General features: G+C 35.1%; 1 protein-coding gene across 5 annotated transcripts in view; it reads left to right on the top strand.

The window, feature by feature from the left end:
• The first annotated feature begins 946 nt into the window (after window positions 1-946).
• LOC127834014 (TNF receptor-associated factor 3-like) overlaps window positions 947-11,723 on the top strand; it is an 89,126-nt gene continuing 78,349 nt past the window's right edge. For 3 of the 5 annotated variants that reach the window (XR_008027763.1, XR_008027762.1, XM_052359569.1), the window contains exon 1: window positions 4,628-4,794. The gene's annotated coding sequence lies outside the window, so the exon portion shown is untranslated. Of the gene's footprint in view, window positions 966-1,428; window positions 1,490-4,627; window positions 4,795-11,723 lie in introns of those variants that run through there. The other 2 variants (XM_052359571.1, XM_052359570.1) reach the window with 2 other exon arrangements.

Genomic DNA, 11,723 nt, shown 5'->3' with positions numbered 1-11,723 from the left:
ATGCGCGTTTAGCGCTTTGATTAACTTATGGAATTTCTCTTGAATATCCGTTTTATTTTTTCGTAAGCTGTATATTTAGATACGATAAAGGAAAGGACTAGTTAGTTTTAAATCATCATTGAAAACACAAGTGTGATCACACTTTTAACAAAACCGTGGATATTGATGTATAACGTGTGTCAATATACACGATTAATCAAAGTTTGTACAATTGGATACACTAAATCCAATCCAGTCCGGACAAGTTAATCGCCGGCAATGTGGAGTTTACCGCTTGTTGTTAATTGGGAAACCAAATATCGAGTGAACGGCGCGTACAAAGTAAAGTTAATTGGGAAACCAAATAGCGAGCACATGGATGGCGCATTTTACTTACACAAAAGTAATAGTTATGAAGCAGCAATTATTGGTGACTCTTTTCTCTCGTTCAAGGATTAAGGATAATTGATTATTAACGTATAAGCTATGGTGTACTGCTAAAATATGACGGTTACAACCACGAGTAATATGTAATATATGTTGATATTTAGGAAATGGACTTACGGGGTGAATATTACCAAAGAAGAGGAAGTTTTAGAAACGTTGGTCTCGCACATGTCTTTGATGGACAGATAACATTTCTTATTTTGATCGACATGATGAAAACTATGACATTATCATTGTCTGAATTTGTGTGTATGCATAATGTTCTCTGTGATTACCTATGTACGCATCATGTTTTATTGTCGCTCGTATAAGCTAGTATACATGTTTGCTTATTGAATATTAGTTTGATTTTGTACATGTTTATAAGCACTTGCATTGTACATATATTTTTGAATTTTCGTGCAAATTAATATCAACTTAAACTGTCTCGAATAATTAAATATCAACATCGCATCTAAATTTTGTAATATGTGGTATACCAGATTGCATGGTTTTAAATTTAACGTACTATTTTGATATGCGATATACGTTTGCAAAATGTAAGTACTCGTTAAGATTGCATTGAATAACACTATAAACTATTTTAAGGCATTAATTACATTTGATCCCCGTTTTCACCGTACATGCATGAGTTTGTATGTACAGAATAAATGCAATGTTGAGGTTGCTTCACTAAGTTAAAAGCCTGAAGAATTCCGACCAAGCTGTCGGTTGTTAAAACAAGATCATATTACAGCTTAAAGGTTCAGTTTCAAGTTCGACTTAGAATATTGCTTATTTCACAACAAATTTTGCTAAAGCAAAACGATTATTTGATCACAGGTAGCTTTATGGTTGACAGCCCGTATTAGAATAGTATTGAAGCGGAAAGTTGTGTTTTGCAGCAAATCAGCAAAAATGCAGAAGCGTTTGACAGCGTTTTGATTATTAATTGTTTTTGTGGTTTTCACATTAAATATTAGTTTAAATTTATTTATTTTAGATCGATTGCATTGAAAGCCGTTTCCTGGGACTATAACCAGTCCTTGGTGCCTCTGGGGGGAGTTTCAAAATAGTTCCCACAGTAAGGGCTTAATTTTAACTCGATATGCTAGGTCAAATTAATTATAAAGCGTTTGACCACTTAAAAAGTCACATTATTTGACCAATTAAAAAGAAATGGCTCAGAACACTTTTTCTAATGATATATAAGATGATATATAAGATGATTCCGGTCCGTGGAAAAAAGGGTGTCGAGGCAGTTTTCATTAGATTGCTTTAGATGTTACGTTTGTTCTGATTATAAATCGTGCATTTAGTTTATTCTTCGGGTTGTAACTGAAAATATCTACCACAAATATTTCAACACGACATTCATATGCATTGAAGCTGCCATTGTAAGCAGAAAAAAAACACACAAAAAGATGAAAGGCTTAACACCCAGATAACAATGAAATGTCAAAATGGGTTGTTTTCTTTTTGCGAACATACATGCTAAAACGCATCATTTTACATGCAGTGAAAAAATTCTAAATAGCATGTAATCTACCATGGCGGCTTGTTATCAAACTGACAGTTTCAGGACTTCCGCTTTCCGCATTTGTTATCCATGGCATGATTGTAACATAAATAATTCACTTCATTTAATTGAAGGTCAGACTGGTTTGCAAACGGTATTCGACAATTGGAATGTTTTCGGTTGCATAGATATGGCAGGTGTTTGTTTTAGTTCTGTCGTTCCCACCACTTAAAAAGTCTTCTGAACGAGATAAATAACTCTCTGGAACGACAAAGTAAGTCGCTGGATTGATTTAGCAAGCCTAGGTTAGGTCTTAGCTTAAGCATGGGAGCGAGATGCCTAGGGCGATATAACGACATAAAAAACTCAACAGAATACACGTTGTATAATGTATGTTTTACGATTATCGATTCAATAGAGACTTACATAATATCGCGCTACATAAAATGAATAGATTCGTGCTTTAAATGTTTGTGAAAATGCATGCACTATGATTGGTTGGTCAACTTGTTATAAGTTATCTCTTTCTCAGGACTTACAAAAACCGACGAGTTATTAACGTCGTTGATTCGACTCACTAAGTCAATTTACGAGTAAATAAGTTCTTCCCACTTATAAGGTGTGTCTTTGCCAATAATTACAATGTCGTTCCACGAATACGTTACATTGTTCTCACAAGGTACTGGGTAAATATCTCACATGCGCTAAAATATATATGTAAAATCTTTCACTCCAAAAAGTGTACCTACTGTTAACTATTATATTAAATAGTTGCCTGAAAAGTACTTAAAAATGTTTTTTTTAATGATATTCCCTTTTCGTGCAGAAGAACAGTAAAACCTTACCCACCCACCCCCTCCCATAAGATGACAGTTACCCGATGATGTCTGTTTGCAACATGTCTAGCTTATGTCAATAAAGCTTGTAACTTTTTTACCAAGCAATACCATACACATGCTTGACTTTTGACCTTTTGTGTGACCTTGACATTTTCCCGTGGGGCATTAGACCTGCACGTGACACGCCCTTTTAACTGTGTGAACATTTGAGATAAATTATTTAAAGAACCGAACAATAAATGGTACGTTACGGTAAAGTTTAAAAGACCAACTACAGAATGCACAGAGTGAACATTTGACTATTTAGCATGATCTTCACATTTGAGCTAAGAGATAGGTCAAGCATGCGACAACCTTTCTGCACATTGCCAAACTATGCGGTCAGTTATTTTAAAATATATAATGATGTAAACTTTCGCCTCTTAGTGTCACATTGACCTCTGATCAAATGATCTCGGCATTACATGCGACGCTCTTTCTGGACATGTTCAACATATTATTTAGTTCATTTAAAATTGAATGACGTGAGACAAAGTTAAAGTTTGGACCAGAACTTTTACCATTTATTGTGAACTTCACGTCTAGCTAGAGAGACGGTTTTACACATGCTGTCTTTGCATGAGTAATATTTGTGGTAAATTGTTTAGAAATGGCATAGTGAAAAATGACGTAACAATTCGGAAAAGCCGCTTTAAAGCCAAATGTAACAGTTTTTTCTATGTGTCATAGTGCTTGATATTTTAGCTAGGGAGACGGCTGCTGCACGTGAAACGCCGTGTCTTCATGGTTAACATTTGTAGTTATTTAGTTTTAAATCGGATAGTGAATGCTTAAGTTGCAGTGTTGAACATCTGTTTATGGGAATATGACATATTTGAATATTAATTTTTAAATTGACCTGAGCAAGGGAAAATGTTATTTCTTCAAAAAGACTGTCTTCTCATTGTGAACAATTTTCAAATTGCATCGGTGTGACCTTAAAGGTTTGGAGACAGGTGTTACATGCGCCACGTCGTCTTCTCGTGGTGGCCATTTGTGATAAGTAGTTTTAAATTATTTGATTGATGATGGAGGGACCGTCCGCAGTAGTTATTTTATGGCAAAATATTACCTTTGACCTTTAAAGGGGCATTTTCACGTTTTGGTGAATTGACAAAATTAAAAAAAAGTCTCAGATTCGCAAATTTTCGTTGTAGGTATGATATTTGTGAAGAAACAGTAATACTAAACATTTACCATGCTCGAAAATATCCATTATATGCATCTTTTGACGGTTTCAAAAACTAAAAATTATAAAGCGTTGCAACGCGAAACGATTAAATAATTTGGAGAGTTCTGTTGTTGTCCATAGACTTTTACTCCAGGGGTCAGTGGTTCGAGCCCAGTTGAGAGTTATTATTTTTACTGGAGCTATTTAGATCCAATGTTTACATTTATCAATATAAAGAATTTAATGACAAACTTCACTACATGCCAAAATCTGTGAAAAGGTCCCTTTAAATGTGACATTGATATGGAGACAGGTTATTACACAAGACACGCCATTTTCTTAAGAAGAAACAGTAATACTTAACATTTACCATGCTCGAAAATATTCATTATATGCATCTTTTGACGGATTCAAAAACTAAAAATTATAAAGCGTTGCAACGCGAAACGATTGAATAATTTGGAGAGTTCTGTTGTTGTCCATAGAATTTTACTCCAGGGGTCAGTGGTTCGAGCCTAGTTGAGAGTTATTATTTTTACTGGAGCTATTTAGATCCAATGTTTACATTTATCAATATAAAGAATATAATGACAAACTTCACTACATGCCAAAATCTGTGAAAAGGTCCCTTTAAATGTGACATTGATATAGAGACAGGTTATTACACGAGACACGTCATTTTCTTAAGTTGCTGATAAATGTTGAAGTTATATTCGGCACAAATTGTATATGTTTAAAATGAACATATAACCCGAAGTGTGTGACCTTTACCTTTGTGGTTGGGAGACGGGTGTAACACGCGATACATCGCATTATAATAGGTAATATTGGTGAAACATTGTTTTAATTTGCATTTAAAAAATAACACAATAACAATCCAAACAAGCTCGGCCGCACAAACCAACATACACGCGGCTTTTTTTAAAATGTACTCATCAAGTTTAAGGAGTTTGTATAGTTTATGCAATATGAAAGATATTAATTCTATCCAGACCCGTTGATTTGCTGCTCTGTAATCAGCTGCTGATTTATTGATTTTAACAAAACATATGTTCATACAAAAATTACATGTAGTTCAACTTCCAATGAAAAAGGTGAGAATTCTGATATTTGATTTATTTAAATTGAAACAAAAATATATGTGTAATTCTTCTTTAAATGGTTACACAACACACAACTATTTAGAAAATGTCGAAACCGTAAAGCCAGAAGGAATAATGGAGGTATTATTATGTTGTATAAAGATTATTTGAAAGACGGCAAATTAAAATTTAAAAATAACCACGGCACTTTTATTTTGATTTCATTAGAGCCCCTTTTTTAATACTGTTTAAGATGTTAATTAATATGGGGCATATATTTAGGATGAGGAAACGCGGCCAATAATTGTGTTCATATTGATTTGTTTGATAAAATTGGAGATGATGTATGTGTATTTACTTCGCTCGAATGCGTAACTTTATGTGGCGAATATAATAGAAGGGTAGGTAATAGTCCCTTTCGATAACATGATTGCTCTCCCTTAAAAATGATACAAAAGAGTTGACGTTACCGTTTTGTCTACTTCCGGTGAGCAAACTTATTAAAGACGGCGTCTTAATTGAAAGCGATTGACAACAGTTTTCACTGATTAGGATTTCGATGAAAACAAAGCTAATTGTACTAAGTTACGACAATAGTAACGCCAGCACGGGTTGCCTGTATCTTGATCGAAAAAAGAACTGATTCTGAAAGGGTAAATGGTTACTTTGAAATCGGGAAGCAACCGTTGGAAGTTCTGCGTTTGCAGGATGAAAACTTCGCAACAGAACGAGCGATAAGCAGTTTGTAGACCCATTAAAGTGCAGTGATGTTAATCTCATTCCCTATTTTTCAGACAATGATTTATATAATTACCTTGTGCTAAATGATCAGAGGACTTATGATGGCAAGCCAATTGGCACCAAACGAAAGTTAATTATTTTATGTTAAGCAATCAACATATTTACGGTAATACATATTTTTATGTTCCAAGTGCAATCCCATATAATCAACTAGACGCATATGAACGTCCCTTTAAATCATTTGTCTTGAAAGCAGTGACATTTTCCAAACCACAATTTGATGGACTTCTTTCTACGTTCGATTGATGGCTTAGAGCGCATGATTATGCCTTTGGCACTATCGTCAAATATACTTTTCGGCAAAGAAAAGACCGACTACAAATGTTACCGGAAATTGCACTCATGCATAACCTTTTCTGTTAAAACAAATGTCTTAACACGTTTTTATTTAAAAAGATAATCATTCAATCTAATTACATTTGTGTTAACACTTTGATTAACAGTTATCAAAATAAGTGCTTTATACAAGCGTTCACTACCAGATAATTGTTTAAGATCAACGTGTCCTAAGATGGTGACGTTACGTTTTTGAGCAGTGTAACGTTAACGTGTTGTCGTCACTCCGTACTTCACTTCATTTTATGTGCTGTGTGTCTGTCGTACGTTTTTGTTTTATGATGATAAACTAACTGTAAACATGACGAACGTAACATTGCTTATTTTCGGAATAGTTGTAGCCTATTGCAGTGAGTGCCCAATTCGGATTTAATCGAAATGAACGCTTTCAGGAAGGGTAATAGCCTTTCTGGGCATTGAAATACAACATTATCTGTTTATTTTGTTGATTAACGAAAGTGTTCTGTGTGGTCATATGGCGTTGATTACTTCTTCTTAAATCACAAAAACACTAAATGTAAGCGTGTCGACCTGATGTTATTTCTTGTTACATACAAATAATGCATAAAGTAAAGACACGTCGTCCGCGCTGCGCTTTTTATAGGGGAAAAAAACAACAGTATGGGTCCTATGTTCATAAATAATAATAAAATAGTCATAAAAAGATCTACATGCATATTGTTCCTCGGTAATTGCTAGATATACAACAGTAATGTCTTTTTTGTTCCGTTGACTTAGGAAATCGTGTCGTTTTATCGTTTTCCGCCATTCTAATTTGCTCCCTAGTCACAGTCGCGCGTCAACTCCTCGTTAGAGATTATTTAAGAGTGATAAATTTGACTTCGTGCAGTTAGATTTCCATTCGTAGCGGCCACATTTTCAGGAAAACAAATCCATTGTAAAACCGAGTCCGAATGCTAAATTGACTATGTATCCAAAATTAGACTCGTATGCAAGATACTTTTATTTTCGCTGTTGTATTTTCGAAAAAAGTCATATCGAAAATAATCATGCATACCATGAAATTCTGAAAACGTTATCGGAGGTCATTATTGTTCTTTCCTACTACTTATGTAACAGAACAGAAAACATGAACTTAAAATCAATCAAACTGTGATCACTGCCATAGAACCGTCAATATTTGCTTTTGAAACTGATTTGAGAGCTGGTCGAATCTTACACATAGCCCAGCATTAATCTCAAACCATACACGCGTCAAAGTGTAAATACTTCAAAGACAAAAAATATTGTTTTTCGTAAACGGGAAGGCTTATTACAAAATGAAAGCTGGACGTACAATGGGGAAAACATAGAAGTTGTAAATGATTTTAACTACATAGGAACAGTCTTTAATTACACTGGTAAATTTATCTTAATTCAAGAGCATCTAGTTTAAAAAGCGTTGACAGCTATGAATGTTCTTTTGTGTAAGTGAAAGGAATTTGACTTAAGACCTTAAACAATGTGTCAGTTATTTGATGCCTTTGTGAGTCCTATTTTGAATTATTCATGTGAGGTTTGGGAATATACTAAGTCAAGGGAACTGGAAAGAGTGCATCTCAAGTTCTGTAAGCGGTTATTGAATGTTAACATAAATACCTGTAATGCAGTCACATATAGCGAATCAGGACGATATCCGTTGTTTATAAATAGGTATTTTAGTTAATTAAATACTGGTTGAAAATTGTAACCTAAAACAATATAATTATTAAAACTATTTATTCACAATATGTTGCAGATAGTTATAACGGTCATTCGAATTGGGCTGCAAATATCAGAACATTGTTTACCGAATATGGGTTTGCATATATATTTGACAACCCTTACGTTATCGATCAGGATACATTTTAAAATGAATTTAAAACTCGTATTATAGACACTATTAAGCAAGAAATTATGTCTAAAATAGAAAATAGCTCTATGTTCAATCTATACAAGTATTGTAAGCAATAACATTACTATGAACACTATCCACATATTTTGTCCAAAAGAAATCGTTCGTTTATGAGCAAGCTTAGATTAAACGAACTTTCTCTACATATACAAATAGGCCGTTATAAACGAATTCCCATAGAGGAAAGATAGTGTACCTTTTGCAATTCTAGAGATATCGAGGACGAGTACCATTTTGTCATTATATGCAATTGTTATACTGTAATTAGAAAGCAGTATATTAAACAATATAACTATGTTAAACCATCTGTATTTAAATTTACACAACGTTTGACCTCATGTCATAAGACCGATATAAGTAATCTTTGTAAGTTTGTTAAGGACGCTCTAATCTACAGAAATGTACTAAATTTTGTTAATAACTGCAACACAGTTCATCTCCGAATAACTTCCCGATTATGTATTGTTTAACTAATACGTTCGTATAACTCTTTCATTTAATGCTCTGTCATGTTGTTTTATGAATTATACATGTATATGTATCAAAGACGATGCACTTGTACAGGTCTTAAATAAAATTTTCTGTTCTGTTCTGTTTTAAATGATTTAAATAAAATGTTACCAAGTTCATTTTAACAAAAACACTCACGAACACAATATTTGCGCTTTTCTGAAACTCGTGTACAAACACATTAAGAGTGGTTCGTACCAAAAAAAAGAGTGCATACCTATCGTATTTGAATAAAAAGTATTTATATGTACATTAAGCGTGGATTGTAACCTAGAAGCTGCACGCGCTTTTTGAAGACGGGGAAAAATATTGAAAATTTTAAGAAAAACTTACAGATTAACAAGTTATATAGTAGTTTATTATAGGCAGTAAGTGGTATGTGACATTGTGCATCAAGGAAAAAGTGGTATTTGTGCATGGTAGTTTGTGTAATTGAAGAAATATAATCAGTTTGCTAGAAGCGGACCATTTGGACGGGAACTTTGTACCTGAGCACCGGGTAATCCGAAAGTGTCATCAGTTTTCGTGGCTCAGATATTGTCGATTATTATCTTCTACACACTGTATCCGTTTTAACTGCTGTCATTATAGTGTTCGATAGCCCATAAGCAACCTGTGTAAACCTGAAGTTGTTTCAGTATGGCATCTTTAGACACTAAAGAGTCACATGAGTATGTCGAGTCGACCATGGGCCCGTCCATCACACAAGTAGCAGAGTTCACACCTGTCAAACAGAACAGGAAGCGAAACCACTCGTCCCCAGTTCATGGATCCGCGAAGAAGGTAAAGGAGGATGTTGCTTGTGAAAGTTCTTCTAGCGATAAAATGAGCTCCCTGTCTGAGCCGGTGTCCAATGAACTTCATCCAGTTAACTCTGATCTCAAGGCCCTATTATCAAAGCTCTCTACTGACATATGTGCCATGAATGTCTCGATAAACAATCGTATTGATCAACTTGAAAGTTCCATAGAGCAAAAGTTGACCCATAAATTTGCACAACTGTTGGACAAGAGAGTTAACATTGAGCTGGGTCGTATTAAGACGAATGTGCAAGAGCAACTTGACTCATTTAAGGAGAAAATTACTGAAGAGTTACAAGAAGTCAGTGAAAAGTGTTCCTCAGTCACGGCTGCAGCTGGCGGACCCAGTGGTGGTCAAGATATCTCAAAGAATTTGGCAATTCGTGGCCTTCCCTATCATGAGGGAGAAAATCTGAACAGTAAAGTGAATTCTATGTTCAAAGACGTAATGAAATGTGATGTGCAAGTATGCAACACACAGAGAAAGACAAGTGCTAACAGTTCCAAGCCGGGTGTTGTTATTGCTACCATGCAGTCACAAGAAGATAGGCAGAAAGTGTTGAAAAACAAGTCAAAGCTGAACGAAAGCAGAACTTATTCTGATGTTTACATCCAGTGCGATCAATCGTGAGAAGAGCGTTTGATGATGAGTAACTTTAGAACCTTAGTTGACGCAATGAATGCCGAGGGGGTGAGTGTTCGAGGGAATCGTGTGGTGCGAAACAGGCCAATGTCGAGTGATGACAGGCAGAACCAAGGAACTAGTCATTCACAGGGTGATGGCTCACAGCGCAACACTGGGTGGAATGGTCCTCGTGGTGCTCCTCGACGCGGTGGGTCTTCTGGGCGTGGTACCAACAGTGATCGTGGATGGCAAAGAGCACAGCAGAACAGAGGAAGACGAGGAGGAAACAATTATTAGTTAAAAACAGGCTTTTGGAATGTTCATGGTTGGAGCAGTTCGAGCTCTAGTGACAATTTTATTTTACGTGAACAATTTATTAAGCATTTGAACCTTGATTTAATTGGGATTGCTGAGTCTCATTTAAAGAACTTTAATAGTATTGATGTTTCTGATTATACATGGTTTGGTAATAATCGTAAAAATATTCATGTGAATGCAAGAACTGGTTCTGGTGGAGTTGGGTTTTTGGTCCGTAACAGTGTTCTAGATGTTTTTGATGTATCTATTTTAAATGACTCCACAGATGGTATATTATGGCTGAAATTTGTACACAAAAATGATAACTTTTGCTTTTTACCATGTGTTTGTTATCTTCCTCCAGAAAACTCTGCTAGGCATGTAGATGCAACTGCCTTTTTTGACACAATACTTGTAAACTTATATGAACATCAAAACCTAGGTCTGCCTTTTATTTGTGGAGACTTTAATAGTCGTTGTGGCGATTTGGAGGACTTCATAGCAGGTGTTGATAATATTATTGAGAGAGATGTGATAGACTTTAAAACAAACAAATATGGAGATCTTTTTATTGATTTTTTAATTAACTGCAATTTTTGCATGTTAAATGGACGTAATACAGTCCATAATGATTACACGTCAATTTCTGTAAAGGGTCAATCAGTTGTAGATTATTGCATAGTACCTTATGAATACTTGTCATTATATAGTCAGTTCTATGTGCATACAGTTGTTGATGTTATGAACAGTATTGAATTGCAGGATAGTATTGCTCCAACATGTGTCCCTGACCACTCTATTCTCACATGGGTTATGGAAATTGAATCCACTGACTTGGAATTTGCTACAGATAAGACTGGGTCAGTACAAAGTACAGATAAATTTGATTGCTCCAGAATTCCTAATGATTTTCTGCTAAACCAAGTTTTGGTAGGTCAGATTAACGACTGTATTTCTAACCTTGAACAGGGTTACAGAACACAATCAGACATAGATCAGGCATTTGGAGATTGGTGTGGTATTGTACGGGATGAAATGTATGATAAACTTCCGTTCAAAACGATTATTCATGATTCCTGTAGAAGAAAGCGCAGGTCTGGTAAGCCATGGTGGAGTAATGAATTAAGTAGTCTATGGTCAGATATGTGCAAAAAAGAGAAGTTATGGTTAAGATGTAACAATAAGCATTTAAAAGTTCAGCTTAAGACTGACTATATAAGGTCTAGGAGGTTTTTTGATAGAGCGGTACAAAAGGCCAAAAGACATTACTGGTTTTCTACACAGTCTAGATTATCTAACTTAGCTTCTGATAATGATGTAGAGTTTTGGAAGACTATTGGAACTTGTGGTGTTGGCCAGGAACGTAAGAAGGGTATTCCTCTTGAAGTTGTGTTAGACAATGGGA

Source organism: Dreissena polymorpha, chromosome 6, assembly GCF_020536995.1.
Source record: "Dreissena polymorpha isolate Duluth1 chromosome 6, UMN_Dpol_1.0, whole genome shotgun sequence".
Taxonomy (NCBI): Eukaryota; Metazoa; Mollusca; class Bivalvia; order Myida; family Dreissenidae; genus Dreissena; species Dreissena polymorpha.
This window is presented reverse-complemented; position numbering and strand designations above follow the sequence as displayed.